The sequence below is a fragment of the Pyxicephalus adspersus genome, chromosome 2, assembly GCF_032062135.1.
Source record: "Pyxicephalus adspersus chromosome 2, UCB_Pads_2.0, whole genome shotgun sequence".
NCBI classification, from domain to species: domain Eukaryota; kingdom Metazoa; phylum Chordata; class Amphibia; order Anura; family Pyxicephalidae; genus Pyxicephalus; species Pyxicephalus adspersus.
The window spans coordinates 158,664,054-158,673,722 of NC_092859.1; the positions used below are offsets into that span (position 1 = coordinate 158,664,054).

At 45.9% G+C, this 9,669-nt stretch overlaps 1 protein-coding gene across 1 annotated transcript in view; it reads left to right on the forward strand.

Annotated features, from left to right (window-relative positions):
* The window catches only part of VAMP8 (vesicle associated membrane protein 8), a 19,201-nt gene that overhangs the window by 1,048 nt on the left and 8,484 nt on the right, over nucleotides 1-9,669 (forward strand). The window lies entirely within an intron of this gene.

The following is a 9,669-nucleotide window of genomic DNA, read 5'->3' on the forward strand; positions in this document are numbered from 1 at the left end:
ATCCCAGGGCCCCCCCCGTATTGTTATATATGGGGGGGCCCTTGTAGTGTTTTATTATCCAGTGACAACTTGTATTGGTATATCCAGGAGGAGTGTTGTGCTATTAAAAAATCCAGGGGACCCCTTGTGTTGTATTGTGATATCCGGGGGACCCCTTGTGTTGTATTGTGATATCCGGGGGACCCCTTGTGTTGTATTGTGATATCCGGGGGACCCCTTGTGTTGTATTGTGATATAGAAGAGACCCCTTATATTGTTATTTTATTCAGTGACAACTTATATTGTTATATCCAGGAGGAGTGTTGTGCAGGGGACCCCTTGTATTCAGTTTTGATATCCGGGGGACCCTTTGTGTTGTGCTGTGATATCCGGGGGACCCCTTGTATTGTGTTGTGATATCCGGGGGACCCCTTGTATTGTGTTGTGATATCCGGGGGACCCCTTGTATTGTGTTGTGATATCCGGGGGACCCCTTGTATTGTTATTTTATTCAGTGACAAATTGTATTGTTATATCCAGGAGGAATAATGTGCAGGGGACCCCTTGTATGTTATATTCAGAGAACCCCTTTATTGTTCTATCCGGGGGTACCCTTTGTATTTACAAACAGTGGAGTGAATCCATTTTGAGTTCCTTGCGTTATCTGGCTGTGACTTGGAGTTTATTTACTGGAAGCACCCCGAGCCCCTCAGACAATACGAGGACCCCCGCCTGTACTCCAAACTGCTTCTGTACTGATAATCGCGGCTGGGTGAGGGGCCCCAGATTTGCTGCGGCTAATGATTGGTTGGCGAGGCTCCGAGTTACAATCCATTGAACAAACTCACACAATGGCCTGCAATGATTGGATGGGGGAACTGTCGGTTGCCCCTGGTGATGGCTCATCAGCTGATGTTGGATTGGACAATCTGTGGCCCCCAGGATCTGCACAGCTGTCACCGGCTGCACATTCATTGCACATTGCATTTATTTATTGCATTTATTTCCTGTGGTGGAACTAAAAGTCCCAGCATGCCTTCCCATTACCTCCATATCCCCCCCTCCCCCCATGCAGGAAATGTCAGCTGTTTGGACTTTGGAGCAATCTGTGTACAGCCGACCCGGGGACAGCGCAGGGGGATGGGAGCTGCGTTGGAGCTGCGATGCTTTGTGTGTGTTGTGGCAGCTCTGTACATAAAGCCGTTGCCTTGGCACTTCAGGGACACCAAATTATGATTATGTATTTATATAGCTAAAACATATTCCGCAGCGTTGTATATAGTCATGTGACCATCTGATAATACCCCTGCTGCAGTCATCTCCTTGGGGCCACTTTGGAATGCCCACCATGCGACATTTTAACCGATTCCATGGAGCATCACCTGCAGGAAATATCGCAGGTCGTTGTTCTCCGGGGGGGGGATGTGATTGGTTGCTGCATGGTTCAGGTTCCTCCTGGCACTGCAGAGGTTAATGCGCTTCTGTCAGGTAAGGCATGCTCGAGTTTCCAGGACACAGATTAGGTGTGTGCATGGCGTGACGTCAGCGTGACACACAGGGCCAACGGTGTCCTGGCACCCTTTCACTCCCAGAAATGGAGCCAGGCCGAGTGCTGAGGCTGCATGGGTGTCCAGGGTGCAGTAACCAATCAAAATGCTGGATTGGTGCTGGTAAAGGGGACTGCGGCTTCTCTGCTGAATACATTCTGAGTGCAGCACAAAGTGTGCGATGGGTACAACTATCTACAGACGGGAGGTCATGCTTCCGAGTGCCGTACTGACCCCATAGGGGGGGACAGGCAGGAGGCTCCCCGCAGCATCCTCCTCCATAGGACACAGCTATCAGTTGTTCAGTGATGCAGCAAAATGGTGATGGACAACTATACAGATTTTAGATTTTCACCAGGTGATGAATATCGGTACCTACCTGTGCTCTACCAGCCTATGTGGAAGTGGGATCCCTCAGGGAGAATTGCGGGGCTGTAGGTCTGACCTTGTATGAGGTGTGCCAGACCTCTGCAGAGAGACCTCTGCTTCTCCAGAGAAAGCAAAGGTCCCTCACTGAAGCTGTTGTCTCTGCAATTAGCAAAAAAACAGAATCTTACAGGGGGGGCTGTCTTTTGGGTAAAGTTCAGAAAATATCAATAAATGGGTGAATGTCAGCCTAGAGGAGCGGGAGGTACCAGGCAGCTGAATTTGCTTAGGTAATGGTCACATGTGCTGATCCTTCATAATTGAAAGGCCAGGGATATTCTGGCTGGGGAGGGAGGAGGTAAATAATGCTGGATGTCCTGCAGCCAGGAAATAAGGCAGACTCTATCTAACTTGCTGCAGCTTCTAATGCACACTGTGAGACACTCACAGTTTGCAGTGAAATCAGAAGCAATTTTTAGTCTAGCAGAGGAGCCGGTGCATCAGTGCAGGATGGAAGGGGAAGCCAGGGGGCAGATTAGGGGAAGGGGGGATTAGGGGGCAGATTGCGGAAGGGGATGTTGGGGGGGCAGATCATTCGCACCAATCATTTGATTGTGAAAATCATTCCATGTGTAATATACGAAATACAAGGGTAATTGTGTTCTCATACAAATCAACTTACCCCCCAGTACCTACCACAATCATATTGCCCTCTGGATTGATCCTGCCAGATCTGTGCTATGGGGTCTCGTTCCTCTGTTGTAGGGTCGGGTATTGGGGTGAAGTAGGGATTGGTCAGGCTGCGGTGATTCAAGCGGTTCCCATGAAAGAATGAAATCAAGGAAATCGGATAAATGTTCAGATCTGAGCGACTCCACCTCGGACTAAATAGCGAAGGCCGGACAATGGGTCAGAGCACCTCCAATATGGCCGGTTTGTGGGTCCCTGGTATGCAGGGGTTGGTACCTACCAGACATGGGCCTACAAAGGACACAAAGATGATGGATGAGAAGGAAGGGGGTCCTTATGGTCCGATCCTACAGAAGAGGTAGACTAGGTTCAGACCCCGAGCAGCTGGCACCATGCCCACAACCCTGCAGTGATTGGTAAAGAAGAAGAGTTTGCCCGTCTGACAGCAGGCACACAAAACCATGCAAAGGCACCTCGGTTTATTCTCCATTGGGCCGGCACAGGTATTGTCTCACCTGAGGAAGCCGTAACCACAACCTCTGTACTGTCAGCCATGGAACAAAGATGTCCGAGCCCAAGGAACATCACCGCTTGTATGGTGGCCCTGCAGCCACAGAGCAACCACAATGCCCACACTGGCCACTGGCTACAATGGGCACATCAGGGCTGGAGCCATGGAAGATGGCGTCCTGGCTGACCAGAGAGTTGTGGAGCATCACCCATGCATTCAGGATAACGGCACGGATGGCACCCAAAACTTTTACTGCTTTGGAGGAAAGTGGGCAGATGGTTGCAAATTGTAAAATTTGAGCTTTTCTTGAAATGGGTATCAGGGTGTTCGGGGTATTTGGGTGTCAGGTCCATATTGGTATTTTACGGGTGATGGGAGGTTATAGGAGCCGATTCCTTGGCGAGCCGCCCAATAACCCGATCCGTCTCCTAATCCGGGGATCTATTTCTGAGAACAATGTTCTTCTATCTCTTTATTCTGCTCGGCCGGCTCTCGGGTGGACAATCTTCCGGAATAACATGTTTGCTGTGAATGGCGAGCGCTGGGTGTGGAGTTCTATAGCTTAGATGTCCTGAAGGGAATTGTTAATATTCATTTGTATGCGATAAGTTGTTACGTCATTATCTCTAGGGGATTGTTTTACCAATCTGACCTCAGGTTCCTGGGTGCAGCCATGTTTGCCGGTGACCATACGATGGGTTCGTAGTCCTCTGGCTCTTCTTTATTCACCTCGGTGCCAGCTCGACCCAACAATAAAGATAAATTTTATTTGAAGGAACCTTTAATTTCATGGTTGTGGTTTAAGAAATGAACAGTAGCTCTAGGTTCGGAGGGGAATGGTGACTGACCTGGAAAATCCAACGATTGCCCTTCCAGAATGGCCCAGCCAGGAGAAGTCAGGTTGGGGAGTGTGTATGGCAGGAATATTGGGGTTGAAAAATGAGCTGCAGTCTTAATTTGTTGGAGAGATTCCACCAACTTTGGGAGCCAAAGATTAGGAACAACTTCTTGACTTACCATTTGTCCCAGCCATTGCATTGCTCCACCAATCGGTTCCCTGCACTGACCTCCCTACTCTACCCTTTCCTCTTTCCATCTTTTTGCCTTTCTATCTCTTTTCCATCTTCCACCTCAATATTGTCCCCGCCATGTTTTGTTTTCTGACCTTAATGAGTCGCCATTGTCCAACCAGCGACGACATCCCCTGGCTGGGCCATTCTGGAAGAGCGATCACTATGTTGGATCTTCCTGGCCAGTCACCATTCTCCCTTCCGCTCTTCTAGATATACTCCAGCCAAGAACGTCTGTACATTTCTTACTTCGCATCCATAAAATAAAGGAACCTTCACATAAAGTGTATTTCTGTTGTTGGGTGAAGCTGGCACCGAGGTGAATAAAGAACAGCCGTAGGACTATGAATTCATTGTTTGGTCACCGGCAAATATGGCCGCTCCCAGGAACACCAACAAATCCCTTAGAGATAATGACGTAACAACTCATCACTTAATTACAAAAAAAATCCCCTTAAGATGCCTAAACTATAGAACTCCACGCCCAGCGCTCACCATTCACAGCAAACCCGTTATTCTGGAAGATTGTCCACCCGAGAGCCGGCCGAGCAGAATAAAGAGATATATAGAATATAGATCCCCGGAGTAGAAGATGGGTCGGCTTATTGTTCGGCTCGCCAAGGAATCGGCTCCCATAATCCACCCATCACCCGTATAATACCACACACAGGGCATCTTGTACTCCTGTTATCTATATTGGGACAGGGATCATACCTTTCCCACCAATGGGCCATTCTTCCACCATTTTCATGTTGTCCATTGTCATATCTATTATTATTACACAGTATTTATATAGCGCTTACATATTACGCAGTGATGTACAAAGTCATGTGACTAGCTGTCCCTCAGGAGCTCACAATCTAATGTCCCTACCATAGTCATATGTCATTACCGCAGTCTAAGGGCAATATGGGAGGGAAGCCAATTACCCTAACTGCATGTTTTTGGAATGTGAGAGAAAACTGGAGGTAACCCACACAGACACAGAGAGAACCTACAAACTCCATGCAGATAGTGTCCTGACTGAGATTCCAACCTGGGACCCAGCGCTGTCGCAATGCTAACCACTGTGCCACCTTGCTGCCCACAATTCTATAATCATGGATTGTTCAATTTTGCATCCCTGGTAATGAAACTTCACATGTTTTCTATTTGAATAAGTTTCATTGATTTTTGGCTAAACCTGATTGGCTAAATAAAAGAATCACGAAACCTCAAGGTATTTCCTGCTCTCAGTAATATATCATTTTCCCTGTTTATTTAGTAAATCAGCCCCTTTGTGTTTGAATGGAATACAATGGGCCTCTTATTTCTGCAGGGACCCGATGGGCAGAGCTGCACTGATACAGCCGTGCATTGCTAATCCGCAGATATTGTGCCTGGATTATTAACGCTCTCCAAGGCTGGACAGGATACACATCAGTAAAGCTGGGTGATCCAGCAATTTGCTAGCAAATGTTTTGAAACCTAGACTAGATCCATTCCAGGTTTACTGGATCACTCCGCTTCACTGATGAAAGTGTATCCTCTGCAGCCTTGGAGCTTTAAGAGATCAGCCCATTATCTGAAAGACCTTCGCTGACTGCGGCACTGTGGTGCAATTTGTGAAAGTTGCTGACATCTTATACTATAGGGAATGGATAATAATTTATATATAGAATATGGTCATCCATTGTTAGAACCATACATGTTTTACATTTATAGGGGGCTGACGTACACAGATCAGTATGATCAATGCCTTGCTTTGCTGAAAAAATATTATTGAACAATTACGATGTCTGTGCACAATATGATAAATTATTTACCCGGCATACACCAGCCATCTAAACACACATAATATTATTATTATACAATATTTATATAGCTCCAACATATAACGCAGCGCTGTACAATAAATAGGGGCTGCAAATGACAGACAGATACAGACAGGGACACAGGAGGAGGAGAGGACCCTGCCCCGAAGAGCTTACAATCTAGGAGGTGGGGGAATTATCACACAATAGGAGGGGATATGGAATGGTGGGAAGTAGTGAGGGTTTAGGAGACAGAAGAAGACGGGTAGGTGAGAGGGAAGCGTTGGGTTTTAAATGAACAGAAAGTAGGAGCAAGCCGAATAGGACGAGGAGACCATTCCAGAGAATCGGGGCAGCTCTAAAAAAGTTTTGGAGCCGTGCGTGTGATGAGGTTATGAGTGAGGAAGTCATTAGTAGGTCATTGGAGGAGCGAAGAGAGCGGCTAGGGGGGTATTTTTCTATCGGGGCAGAAAGGTAAAAGGGACATATTACATCTATAATATATGTGCGTGCATTGCATGGCATTACAATATATTGTGCACAGGACAATCTACAAGGTGACAAGGAGCCTTTCCTGACTATTGTGTTTACCTTCATTGGGAGTATTTCATGCACTGCATTGGCAATCGTCGCCTTGCGTAACAAACCACTTTCTTCAAACAATGGGCTGCTATCTGATTTTGCAAGCAAGATATTTTTTAAATGGCAAGGGTTGCATAGTTGTGCAATGCTGCAATAAGTCCCTAAATGTTCCACGGTTAACCATTTACAGGAGCTGAAATAGGCCGATGATTGGTGGATGTTTTTCATTTCCCCTTAGCGCTTTGCTCTTAATGTGCACCAGTAAAGGAATGTTATAAATTTCTCAATGATTTTCCAAAGGACCGATACCCTGGAGTGTACTGATACTAAGTTGTTGACTTGTAGTTGTTGCAGTGGCTCGCCCCGTGCATTTTATGGTTTTGTGAAGCTGTGGAGTGATTGGCCAATAGTACCGCCCATGAGGGGCAAAGGAAGATGCTAGAACCCACAGGAGATGGTGCTCACTGTTTCCATATTAGAGTGGGTGGCAGCCCCGGTATTGTGACCCAACTCATAAGAAATCGCCTAAAAACAGCCGGAAAGTGGTTACTGAAAAGTGCCGGGTGGTGCGCCCAGCTAAAAGGGGTTAGAGAGAACACTGAGCTTCTGAATGCTGCCAACTGAGTCTTAAAATTTGGGATCACCTAGCATGACTACCCAAAGAACCCCCCATGTAAATTGGTCCCTATGGACAGGGACAGTGATATCATTGAAGCATGTTGATCTCCGCAGATGACTGTGCAAGACTTTTATTGCTGGGACAAAGGGCAGGACTGTTTTGTGCTGATAATAATCTCGGTGATGTCATGCTAACAGGAAGGGTGAGCTCTTGTGTGCACAGTATGCATGCGTATTGCGATGGAATTGGTGTTCCTGATAAAGTTTCCTCCAGCGGTAGGCTTGGGTGTCGTTGGTGATCGTTGTGTTGGATTACTAATAGTAAGCTTCTAATAACGGCTGCTAATGTTATCCTATAGTATGGGTAGTGAAAGGTTCCCCTAAAATGAATAAATATCTCAATATGTGCCAACCCTAATGGGAGCAGTAGGTTAAAATAAAAACTATTTGCAGTTACCGTGCCAGTATTGATGAAACCGGAGAAAAGAAGGTTTTTTTGCACAAAATATAGCGTTTAATTAGGCAAACGCTGAGAATATCAGCTAGACATAGCACAGCCAGCACATTTTACTTTTTTTGATACATAGAACAGTAGCATTGCAGTTCAGACAACATCAAATAGAGGGTAGGTCTCCGGGCTGACGCGTTTCCCCATATGGCTTCCTCAGGGGACGGTGAGATGAAAGTAGCATATGATGTGTCCAAGGAAGAAAGGTAAAAAGGAGCCATGGTTAGGCGTACCTATTGTGCACAGGCAGCAGGAGTCATAAAGCTGGGTCCCCTATGGGTAGGGGGTGAATGTTACCCCCACCTATACTTTATATATTGATTTAGTGAGTTCAGGCTGTTCATAGCAGCAGAGGTTCAAGCAATCTGTCCACATTCCTGACTTCTTTGGACGCATCATATGCTACTTTCATCTCACCATCCTCTGAAAAAGCCGGCGAAATGCGTCAGTACCCGAGACCTACCCTCTTCCTTGGTATTTGGTTTTGTCTGATTGCAACACTATTATTCCATCTATAAGATGTGCTAGCTGTGCTATGTCGGGCAAATCGTAGCAATGGGGAAGATAAAATACCCCGGACTACAGACATTCAGATACAAATATTCGGTGTGTCTTACAGACGTATATGAAGCCTTTCTGCTGCAATGAGGTTCTTCTGTAAAATGTGTCCCACGCTTATCTATGGGCACACCCAAGGAAACACAATACTCAATATAGCAATAAATAGACTGGGGGGAGGCTAATGGGCCATAGGGAGATCGCTGACAGTTTGGGGTCCTCTCCAGCCAATCATGTGCTGCTCTAAATGAAGCTGCCATGCCGTCTCCTTTCTTGGGGCCAGGGGCAAAAAAACCCATCACTTATTGGATGTCATTTGGGTTAAAGGAGCGTCTGAGGATGTCTTGTGCAAATTAGAAGTCTTGCAGAGGACAGCACAAGGTTTAAGAGAAGTATTGCAGCATGAACTGAAAATGTAACAATGCTGTAAATGAAATAAATGTACACAACACCTTAGGTTGGTTTGTGATTTAGAATAGCAACTTCCATCCGAGTTCTTGCAACCAGACCAACATCACACTTTGTGCTTTGTTCCTGGAATAACTTGCTAAATCCATTGGATACAAGCTGGGAACAATGGAAACAATGCGGCACGGGATGTTTTCTACGGATATGAACAGAATTATCCTGATAATATCGATGTGTATTGCTTGTTTAGATTTTGCACTTACCTATTTGCTCATCTGTGCACAAATATTAAACAGCAGACACAAAGTCCACACAAAATCCAAACATGCTGACTGCATGGCATAGCCAGGGGCTCCATTTCTAGCAGCTGTCATCTGCTTGCAGTGCTGTAACAATAGCCATAGAAGGCTGTGTGGCTGCTATAGGGCCAGGGGAAGGAAGGGGCCCCTTAGGAAGACTTATGAGGAAGGAGTTTCCGGCACCCCCCATCCTCAATGTACAGTCATAGTATTGGCTTATCTTTCTTAGTAATGCAGATTTATTGCCCTCTGGACGGAAATTAACACCTAATGAAGCCTCAAATCCTGGAGTTTATCCTCAGCTAAGCTGCAGTTCTTTTTAAAAAAAGTTTTTGGCAATATTGTGTGAACGATCGATAAAGGAAAATTCCACTTTCATTGGACTCCTACACCTTTATCTACGTCCTCGGCTTCTAGAAGTCTATGGGGCTGTAAAAAGCTGGCACAGAGAGACTGGTGCCAGGCCGATGTAAATAAATCCCAGACCAAAGTAAATATGTGAAGGCGGGAGGATAGGTTAGGTGAGGTCAGCATAGGAGGAGGTGGAAGGAATAGGAGATGTTTAGTATTTTATTCTTCAATAATTTTGTTATAATATAAAAGATCAATATGGTTATTATTACTATTATGCAAGTTGTTATGGAGCTTATTAATATTACACAGTATTTATATAGCGCCATCATATTACGCAGCGCTGTACAAAGTCCATAGTCATGTCACTAGCTGTCCCTCAAAAGAGC